The following is an 11,759-nucleotide window of genomic DNA, read 5'->3' as shown; positions in this document are numbered from 1 at the left end:
TATTGTAAAATACACATAAAATTACCATCTCATTTACTTTTAAGTGTACAGTTTGATAGTGTTAAGTATATTCACATTGTGGTGTTTCCTTCCTTATCTTAACCCCAATGTTAACTACAGTTACATTTTTCCATGTCCTTTCAGAAAATGATATTGTGCCCTCTTGTTTTAATCCCCACTCTCCCTTGACCACCCTGCGAGATAGATTCACCAGGTCAAGAGACTGGTCTATACTCATGTGACTAACTGGCAGCAGATCCAGACCTCAACCCCAGGTCCCCTGAAGTTAGCATCTCCAAATCCAAAAACACCTTCTGGGGTCCCCAACATCAAATGTGGCATCATGGAGGCAGTTCTGTTTGTGAGGCCTGAACTGAAGGATGAGGTGTAGGGATAAAGAGGAGAAATAGGCATTAGATATACTGGAGGAGGTAAGAGGGTCAGGAAAGGTCCTGGAGGAATGTCCTACATGAGGAAAATCAGGAGTCTGATGGCTGCCAGTTTCCTAGCTTGAGTGATGATCCAGTCTCTGAGCAGTGGACCATAGGAGAACAGGTGAGTTCAGTGTTGTGTAGGGGACATCGGGTGGAATTACAGAGCTCTATAGCCCAGGATTCGAACAGCGTGTGGAATTCCAGAGGAGCTCTATAGCCCAGGATTCGAACAGGATGGGAAATAGGAGTTGTTGGCAGAGTTGTCTTGTTGAGACTACTGGAGTCTGAGCTCTTGTGTAGAGAGTATCTGGAATAAAAGGAGCAGAGACAGGGTCCTGGGGGCACTGACACGTTGGAGGGGGGCTGAGGATTCCAGGTCAGAGACATGAGGGAACAGAGAAGCAGAAGCAGGGCAAGGTGGTATGGCCGAAGCAAATTGAACATGTAAAAGGTAGAACAGAGGAAACCACAACATTAAAAGACCCAGAAAGTCAGGTAAAGGGAAGATGAAAAAGAATTCATTGATTCCAGTTTACCTGCAGCCCCTGGCACAGCTTCTCCCAATATCAGGGAAAACAGAAAAGATGAAAATGTACAGTATCCACAAGAAGCAATGGGTGACCAGTCTGTTGGCAGAAATTAGGAGGGATGATCCCAAATTATAAAGCAGACGAGCTTGAGTTTTAGCTCCCACCCAAACTTTGCTTCTTGAAATGTCCACTCAGGAGACATCAAAAGCTACTTTATCCTCCCCTATCTCTATCTGTACTGTGTGAACCAGATGTTACAAAGGTTCTGCCATTGGGCTTTGGGGCTCTAATGGGGTGGAAAGGACAAAGTGGAATTTAAAAGAATATTTCATACTCATAAAAGCGTCAAAGTATATAAGGTGTTAGGCATACGTTACAAATTTGCTGCTATAATATCTGCCTATAAACCCAAGAAAATCAACTGAAAGCAGAACTAATAAGAGATTTGGTAAAGTGAATCCAAATGACAGTTTATAAAAAACAAAATTTTATGCCAGTAATATCCAGCTGGAAAATGCGATAGAAATAAGATTCCAATCACAAAATCAACCAAAATATAGAACTACTTTGAACTGAATTTTAAAACAGAATTAGAAACTTTAATGAAAAAAAATTTTTTTTAATTAGACTGACCAGTCATAAATCAAAATAACTAAGGTTTGGCTTCAAAACTGAAGTGATTCAAATTTAATTTGGAATAAGTAGAAAGGAAGCTTAACCAGAATATTCGTGGCAAAAAGTCTTTAAGATAATCCTATCCCTAAGATTGCATCTGGAAGAAAACTAATGATATTGGGTCCAGAAATTATGTACAAAAGACCCCTCGTTCAACACAGATTTAAAGTAGGGAACAGTTGGAAATCATCTAAATATGTAAGAATAGGGGTATAGTTAAATTATTCTGTTTGCTGGAAAACTGTGATGCCACTAAAACAAAATCAAACCACTAAGAATATTTAAAGACATGAGGAAATGCTTACATGAGACAAGCCAAAGAGGAGAGAGGACAAAGTATTTATAATCAGTGCCATTCCAAATTTAGTGCAAATTCCAAATCAGTGCAAATCTATCATCTTTCTAAAGTGACTGATATTGTTAACCATGGCTATCTCTGGATGGTGTTCACCCTTAACTTCTGTTTTCCTCCTGTTTTTTTTTTTTTTTTTTTTAACGAGAAAGCATTACCTTAAAACTCAGAAAAATGTAACATTATGAAAAGCAGAGCCTGTTACAGGTGGCTGTAAAATGATGCCGGGTTTTATTTTCAGAACTGTGAGGCTAGGAGGGCAATGCCTGAACTGATGAGGGACAGGAATCATCCGACGCTGACTCGGTCCCCACAGAGAGGATGAGTGACAGTATGAGGACAAACGGAAGCAGTCACATTGACTTGTGAACCTTCGATTGCTTTCAGCCGTCTGCTGAAAAAGCAAGCAGCAGAGGTGTCCGGGGGAAAAAAAGTGGTGAAGCTCTGGATAGAATGGCTGGGGGAGGAAGCCAGAGCCCTTCAAAGAGCTGCCGCACAAGGGACAGCACCGCAGACTCAGAGACCCTAGGCTGGCCCATGTCTAAGCCCAGCCTCAGGGCGAGGAGGCGTCTAGATCCCCAGGTCTGGTCCACAGCATTCAGCCGCCCACATCTCAGGTGGAAACGTCAGTTCACTAGCTGGTCCAGAAGTCTCTTTAAGGCATCCGGGTCTTAGGGACACTTTACAGGCAGGGATGCTACTATTGGTTCCTGCTCCCGGCATGATGTCACCATCAGCCAATCTGAAGTCAGCATTTCCTCCTAGGCAAAGGAATTAATTACGAATTAATTAACTCTTCCTAAGCCATAGAGGCAAGCAAAAGCAGTGCCCGTCATCTTTTCTGGTTTCTCTTTGCCAGCAGAGTAAGGAGATGGAGTTGGAATAAACTGGATAAGAGCAGATGCTAGGTTTTGTAGATACGTGCTGTGCTTAGTCTCTCAGTCGTGTCCGACTCTGCGACCCCATGGACTGTAGCCCGCCAGGCTCCTCTGTCCATGGGGATTTTCCAGGAGAGAATACTGGAGCGGTTTGCCATATCCTTCTCCAGGGGATCTTCCCAACCCAGGGATCAAACCCAGGTCTCCCGCACTGCAGGCGGATTTTTTTTACCGTCTGAGCCACCAGGGAAACCTTTTGTAGATGTAGGCATAGATACCATTTTTTAAGGTGTAAAAGTAATATATATTCACTGAAAAAATTGTGAAAAGAATTACTTGAATTCCACCACCTAGAGTTAACAATAATAAGCATTTCGATGCAGGTCCTTTCTACATTTTAAAACTCAGAATTGTGGGATTTTTATGGAAATTAACTCCCACTATAATTTTTGTAACATTTTAAATTTATTTGCTGTGAAGAATTAATGATCTTCAAATGAATAGTACTTAATGGCTGCAAAACTTTTCAACTAAATGGACATTCCATAAGTATCCCATTAAGTATTGTATGGGCATATCATAATTTATTTTAAAAGTGCCCTGATCACAACCAAAAATAATACTGTCACAAACACTACTGTATATACTTTGTATATTTTGTTATTGTTCAGCAGCTAAATCGTGTTCAACAACTTGTGACCCCATGGACTGCAGCACACCCAGCTTCCCTATCCTTCACTATCTCCCAGAGTTTGCTCAAATTCATGTCCACTGATATACATTGTCCAATTAATTCCTTAAGATAAATCCCTAAGAGTGAAATTCTCGTGTCAAAGATTAAAATGTGTGTTCCCAGACTGCTCTCCAGAAATGTCGCCAACAGTCTACAAGAGTGTTCAATTTTTCACATCCTAAACAAACCAGTACAAAATGATAGATAGCTCATGAAGCTTTTTCAAAACTAATCTTCTTTATTACTGGTGATATTGACCATGTTTTCATTTATTCAGTGCCCTCTTATATTTCTTTTTTGTGTTCTTTGTCTTTGCCCACTTTTATATCAGGATGTTTGCTTTTTTTTTTCTGACCCATGTACAAGACCTTTAATTCAACTTGACAATATTTTCTTGAGTGTTTTTTTCATAGGTACATTAGTGGGTATACATAGGCACACGGTTGCCTTGTAATGTACTATGTTTGTCAAGCTTTTGTTTCAGGGTTCAACCCTTTTCGTAGTGCAGTTGAACAACTCTCTTGTTTTTTTCTGTGCCATGAAATAGTTTCTGTAGTGTGTTTCTGGAAAGTTTAAAGAATCAGAGTCATTTTTGAAGAAATTCTTTGAATACTTTCAAAATATCTTACATAATTATTAGTCAACCAGGTGGCACTAGTGGTAAAGAACCTGCCTGCTAATGCAGGAGGTGTAAGAGACGCAGTTTCAATCTCTGGGTTGGGAAGATCCCCTGGAAGAGGGCATGGTAGCAAACTCCAGTATTCTTGCCTGGAGAATCCCATGGACAGAGGAGTCTGGCTGGCTACAGTCCATGGAGTCGCAAAGAGTCAGACATGACCGAAGCAACTTAGCACAACATGGCACATCTTTGGCCAACTAACCGGGTCTTGAAAGGTGGTCCACATGTAGCATGAGTCTGTGTATGGCAGGAATGGAGGGCAGGAGGGGAGAATATTTCCCATGGAAGACTCAGGGACCCACAGAGAGGTCTGGACTCTTTTCTGTAGGTTCTGGGGAGCCATTGGTGATTGTAAAGGAGGGTCAAGGTATGATCAAGAGCAGGTTTCCCCTCTTTCTCTTTCCCCTGGTCCCCAGCCCAGTGAGATTGTTCTCCCTATAGGAAAGGATGACAATAATGACCTGACTTCCAAAGCTATGGTGCTCATTACTTAGAGAACTGCAGCTACTCAGGGTCCCTGAAGGACCTGCCCCATGAAGTTGCTGGGAGAACTGAGGGCATCACTGGAGTCTCAGAGCCTCACAGTCAGGATGATGTCATGCTCACTGTGACCTGAGACCTCCTTCCCCCACGGACAGCTCTCACTGGGCTTGTTACTAGCAGGCCTCTCCCCAGGTGCAGAGAGCATGCCCGTCGGCTGAGGAAGGTCACAGATGGTGAATTGAGAGTCAGGCAGAGATAAATGCCCAGAGATGACTTGGGATGTTTTCTGAACATTAGACAGTAATTTTTCAGATTCTTTTCCCATATAAATCATTATAGAATATTGAGTAGAGTTCCCTGTGTTATACAATAGGTCCTTGTTGATTACCTACTTTAAATATAGTAATGTATATATGTTAATCTCAAGCTCCTAATTTATCCCTCCCCTCTGTGTTTCCCCTTTGGTAACCATAAGTTTCTTTTCTACTTCTGTGACTCTGTTTCTGTTTTGTAAATAAATTCATTTGTATATACTTTTTTAGATTCTCATGTAAGTGATATGGTATTTGTTTGCCGTCTATGGGGTTGCACAGAGTCGGACACGACTGAAGCGATGCAGCAGCAGCGGTTTTTTGAAAAATCAACTTTATTGACATATAAGTTACCAACAATAAAATAAACTTGTACTAAATTTGATGAGCTTTGACAAACATTTAATCTCATGCAATCACTACCACAGTCAAGATAGGGAAGATTTCCATCACCCCAAAGTTTTTTGAAAAACTTTTTTTTAGAAAAAAACTTTTCAAAGTTTTTTGAAAAACTTTTCTTTAGATTCTCATGTAAGTAATATGGTATTTGTTTGCCGTCTATGGGGTCGCACAGAGTCGGACACGACTGAAGCGACGCAGCAGCAGCGGTTTTTTGAAAAATCAACTTTATGGATATATAAGTTACCAACAATAAATAAACTTGTACTAAATTTGATTTAAAGTTCTCCTGGGCCCCTCCCCAGAGAGTCCTCACACCCCAACCCAGCTCTGCATACCCTCTAGTCTGCCTTCTATCCCTTCAGATGAGACTAGTCTTTCCTGGAGTTTCATATAATTGAAGTAACATGTGATTGTTCAAGAAAGAAACCTGTGTGGATAAGAAAAAGCCAGTTTCTTTCTGAAAAATAAGAAAATCATTTAAAAATGTGAATCATTTCCTTCTGAGGAGCAAACCAATATTCATTCTTTCTAGAGGGCAAACACACAGAAGTGTAACCTTTTGACTGCAGATTCCAACTAGCTCCACATCTCTATGCCTCCTCCTGCTGTGCCCTTCCTTCAATTTATCTGTTGCCGTTTTCCTTCGATGTCTTATTTATTTTACTACAGTATGAAAATGCTATTGGCATTCCGCTTATGGCTGTTTCTAATTTCCTTGGATTTGGGGACATAAATAGATTTTTCATGGGCTAATATGTCTTCAAGAGTGCTTGAATTTGGCCTGTTCATCAATCTAAAATGGGTTTGAAGCCTTTGGACAGAATGAGGCAGATGCTAACCTACATGGTGAATGAGAGTCTCCAGGGCTTTTTGTCATTGTGGCAGGACTATGTGTATTTCTTCCTATTCAGCTCTTACCCTATTCCTCATCCCTATAGTACCTTAAAGGTTTCCCAGGTGGTGTAGTGGTAAAGAATCCACCTGCCAGTGCAGGAGATGCAAGAGATATGGGTTCGATCCCTGGATCAGGAAGATCCCCTGGAGGATGAAATTGCAGCCCACTCCAGTATTCTTGCCTGGAGAATCCCATGGACAAACGGTCACAGGGTCATGAAGAGTCTGTCACCACTGAAGCGAATTAGCCACTGTTCTCTTACCCTCCTGAGTGGAGCAAGGAGGGAACATATCAGGATGATCCCAGAGGTAATACTAGCTTCCTGATTCTATCTACGTGCAGAAACATGCAGCAAGCAGACCTGGGCAGCTGGGCTACCTGTGACCTTGACTGAGGGGCAGGTGGTCCCCTCATCTCCCAGGCCCCAAGCCATCTGACACACTGTGTTTGAAGCATCACTTCTTTTCAGTTATCCTTTTTAAATACTGATTGATTTATTTGACTGTGCCGGGTCTTAGTCGTAGCACATGGGATCTTTGATCTTTGTTGCAGGATGTCTAGTTGTGGCATGTGAACTCCTTGTTGCAGCATGTGGGATCTCATTCCCTGACGAGGGATAGAACCCAGGCTGGATACAACCTTCATTGGGAGCTTGGAGTCTTAGCTGCTGGACCACCAGGGAAGTCCCTGAAGCCTCCCTTCGTAGCTCCCTGCTATGATACCAGTCAGAGGAGGCATCTTTCTAGGGATTCTACCCTTGCTTCCCCCAGGAATTCTGCACTGGGGATGGAGCTGGCTCTAGTGCTAGCGGCCAAACTATGCAGAAAGGCAAATACTCTTCTCATCCTCCGCATTTCTCTTTTATACCTGTCCTGATTCGAGCATTTTGCTACTGGCAGTTAGCTATTGTTCAAGGACATTTTTGCAGTGAATGCAATATGTATGGGATATCTGCTCCACTCTCCACGATGCCCCACTCTGAGAACAGAACCCTTACTCCCTGCAGATTCACGGAATGAAACCCAGCCCCTGGCCCAAATCCTTGACCTCAGACACACACACCTCAGTGAAACTGGGCCAGGTGGATTCTTTTCCCTAGACATTTGAAATGGGGATTGAAAGGCAGCTAGTCTGTCTCTCTGTCACCCCAAGAACACGAGATGGCCAGGGCTCACAAAGCAGAGGGACTCTGTCATGGAGATGGAAGGAAATAGCCATGTAGATGAATGTACATGTGGACACGCGTGACCACTTGATGACAGAGGTGGGAAGGGCATCAACATCCAGAAAGAAGGAGAGAGGCCGAGAGACAGAGGGAGACGGAGAGAGAAACTGGCTGTCCAGATTCAGTCGGTTTCCCAGTTCCTAGTTCCAGCCCAGCTGTTCTTTTGTGTTAGTTTTTCTGTGATAGCCTGGTAAACTTGAATGAACTTCCTGTTTTTGCCTAAGGTAATTTGGAGAAATTTCCTGTTAATTTGCAGCCAAAAAACTCTAAATAAGAGGCAACCTGGTACCAGAAAATGAAGCTGCACATAACCACAGAAATGGCCCATTTCAGAATTTGGGAATAATAAGGATTCTGATGTCTTGGGATATGGAGGAGTGTTGTTGTTCAGTTGCTAAGCCATGTCCGACTCTTTGCGACCCCGTGGCCTGCAGCATGCTTGGAGGAATGTTGGTGCAATTGAGACTAAAGCAGCCAGGGAAATTAGTGTCGGTGGTTTTGGGGGACTTGGATGACTTTCCTTGAGGCTGAAGCTTTAGGAGGCTCCAGGGCCAACTTGAAGTACGCAGGTGATTCCTTGGGACTCCAGTATGGTGTATGGGAGACATGCACCTGTATGAGGCTTAAGGGGAATGAAGGAGAGCAGGTCAGTTATGCAACTCTGCTCCTGGAAGTCCTTTCTGCCTATAGTATGGGAGCTGAGACCACTTCCAGTCCAGTTTTGAAATTCATCATAGGATTTACTGAACTGCAGCACTTACACTGTGTGGCAACAGGCATCAAAAACTAAATCTGGTGAACCAATTATGAAACAGTGACGGTAGCAGTTAGAAAGAGGACATCTGGGGAATCTTGATCCATCAACACTTCTTCCAAGTGTCTGCTCTGCCCTCTTGCTGGAGAGAGGTACTGACACCCTGTGAAACCCACCATTGGACAGATGCAGGGTGCTCTATTCAGCTAATGAGGTGAAGCAGGCTCTCCATTGCCCTCTGCACCCAAAGGTGAAACCCATTAAACACAGAACTGGGCACAGCCTTCTGAGAAACTGAAGCCTCCCAGGCATGGCCCACCTCTGGCTGCCTAGTTGTGCAAGATGTCTAGGAAAGGTGTCCAGCAAGTTGAATCTCTAACTTAAGCCCAAGTTGAATCTCTAACTTAACAAAGCCTTAGATGAGGTTTGAGAGAGGTGGGAGGTTTGGGGAGCGTCCTGAAGGCAGCTGTGAGTTGGCTCTGCAGTAGAAACACCGCTGTGACAGGCAAGATCCCTTTGGGGACAGGACACGCTCCTCTGTGCCTTAGGGCTGTAACTATGTGTTGCTGGTGAGTCACTGAGCAGGATGCCTTGGGGCCCCTGGCATCTGAACAATCAATCATCTGTGCTGCTGCTTCTTTCCACACTTCCAATCAAAGGGAGGATGCAGGAGTTTCCTGGCAGTCTGGGATTCCAGTGCAGGGGCTGTGAGTCTCATCCCTGGCTGGAGAACTAAGATCCCACTTGCTGTGCTGTGCAGCCAAAAAGAGAAAAGGAAAAAATAAAAACGCAAGAGGATGCAAAGCCCATTCCCACACATTAGACAGTCATGTTTCTACCCTTCGAAGAGGCAAAATGAATGAGGTGCCCACGGCGCAGCCAGGCAACACATGGGGATTTAAGGAGTGGCCATAGGTGCCTGTCTGGTCCCAGTACCATTGCCCCAGTACAGCGCGGCGTCATGCAGAGTGAAGCCACAGATCTGTGCATTGTTAGCCCAAGTCCCCTGGACCAATGTTCAGCAACTGCATTTTGATGGATTGGTCACAGTCATTTATCCCAACCCCAGCAGACCCAGCAGGTCCTGGGCTATCCTCTGCCCGCACATCTTTCTCAGCGAAACTCAGGGCAATGCTGGAGGTGTGAGAAACACGTAGCCCACTGCCCTACTTTCCATCTCTTCCCTGGTCACCACCCAGCCCTCTGAACCTCCCAGGTTTGACCTTGCCCCTCTTTCTCCTCACTATTTATCCTCTGGACTTGAGGCTTGACCCATTTTCTTACAAAACTCCAGACCATGTTTTTCTCTTTAGTCTACCACTGTGTTGCCCTATGCCACCTCAAGGAAGCAGCCCTGGTGAGACAGGAAAGGGGCAGGGCACAACATTTAAAAGAATGATGTAGCTTGAGGACCCTACATAAATGGATTAGAACCACCTAAGTCCAAGATGGCAGACAAGTCAACTTCACACATTATAACACATCAGCAAGCTAAATGACACATCCACAGACACCATGAACATGAAGGTCAAAAGTGGACATGACCCAATTCCTGCAAATCCCCACCCCTTCCCTAAAATAGCTGTTACACCCCACCCTTCCCACTCATTAGACTATGAAATTGCCCACTCCTGTAAAAACTGACAACCCCATACCCTGGTGACTCTCTGGCCTTCCAAGATGGCCCACACTCTGTCTGTGGAGTGTGTTTCCCCCAGATAAACCTTTCTCTTTACCATGGCTCGCTCTTGAATTCTTCCCTGTGCAAAGCGAAGACCCACCCTTGGCAGTGGTCCCAGGCTCTCAGATGCGGCCTGGGATGTGACCATCTTCTCATGCCCCACGCTCTTTCCTGCAACACTGGGACTCTCCCTTCCAGCAAGGCTCCGGGGGGAGGGTCGGTTCTGCCCACCTCCCTCTTCCCAATATTATTTTCCCTCCCCCTTACCAGCTAGGCTGTCTGCAAGTTACCTTTCCTAGCTGACTCTGCTTCCTTTATAAATGGGGTCCCTTTTGAGTGGGTCCCTTTCTCACAAGGCTGACGTGAGATTGATGGATTCCATTATACCAGGGGGTGTGATGGTAGAACGAAAGGGAAATTCTTGTTTAAATGGGCACAAATTTTCAATTTCTGGAGATGCATGGCAGCACATCATTGTAATTATACTTATATATCCCATCACGTCTTAGTACTCAAACCGTAGTTAGATAATTCTAGAAATGGGCGGCCCTTCCTTTTCCTGTCCCCGTCTTGATCTCTGCTCTCAGATCCTGATAACCTGTCCTCCACCCCCTGGTCCCACTCCCACCCTCTTATCAGTCACTCAAGGGGACTCACAGAGCGCCCCTCTTACCCAGCAGTGGAGGACCGCTCCCTGACTGCCATCACCATGGCAACTCACTGTCTTCTCCTTCCTCCCCACCCCCCATTTTCCAGTGCTGCTGGCAGATTTATGGAGTTCCAGACTTCTCAGGGCTGGGAGGGAAGAGGAAAGAGGCTGAGGGAGATGGGAGGCTCCCTTGACTGCAGAGGCAGCTGGCCACACAGCTTAGGTTGGCTTGGGTCCCTGATCCCAGCCTGGTATGCAGTGTTCCCTCTGTTGTCCCCACACATTGTGGAAACCACTTGGGGATCCCTAGGCACCCCCAATTCCCTCTGAGAAAGGGCCAGCGTGGGCCCTGAGGGTGGGGGGTTAGTGGCACATGGCAGGCATGGTAAGCGTGTGGTTCAACCAGAAGATGGGTCTCTTCTGCTCTTGCAGCATGGTGGGGTAGGGGCTGGGGGATTACCTGATTGAACCGGGGCAGCGAGCTTTGCAAATGCCAAAGGCTGTCAGGGGGCATTGGTTATTCAGCCATTCCCAATGTGATTGGCCAGAGTGGGGCAGCCTAAGGAATACTCACCCCTCCTGACATGAAGTAGGGAGTTTGGAGATATATTTCCGCATGGGACCCCCTAGAGGACAACACAGGGACAGTGGGCATGAGATGCCAACCAGTAGGTCCCAGCTGGGGAGGCAGCCTGGTGGGGGTCAGCAGCAGACCCTGAGAACTTACCTTTTCCCCAGCCCACCTGTAGAATGAACACACCCATGTCTTATACATGCGGGACCTGCAACATGCAGATAAACTCTCACTGGTGCTCTTGTAGTCAGAAGAAATCATTTCAAGGCATGAGCTGAATTTAAGGTAACTTAAAATATTTTTAAAAATTTATTTATTCATTTTGGCTGTTCTAGGTCTTTGCGGTTGCATAGGCTTTTCTCTAGTTGCAGAGAGCTTGGACTACTCTACTCTTTAGTTGCGGTGTGCGGGCTTCTCATTGCGGTGAATTCTCTTGTTGCAGAGCACGGGCTCTAGGGTGCATGGGCTTCCGTACTTGCAGCATGGGGCTCAGTAGTTGCGGTT

The sequence above is a fragment of the Oryx dammah genome, unplaced genomic scaffold (assembly GCF_014754425.2).
Source record: "Oryx dammah isolate SB20612 unplaced genomic scaffold, SCBI_Odam_1.1 HiC_scaffold_1, whole genome shotgun sequence".
Taxonomy (NCBI): domain Eukaryota; kingdom Metazoa; phylum Chordata; class Mammalia; order Artiodactyla; family Bovidae; genus Oryx; species Oryx dammah.
Note: the sequence above shows the minus strand (reverse complement) of the source record.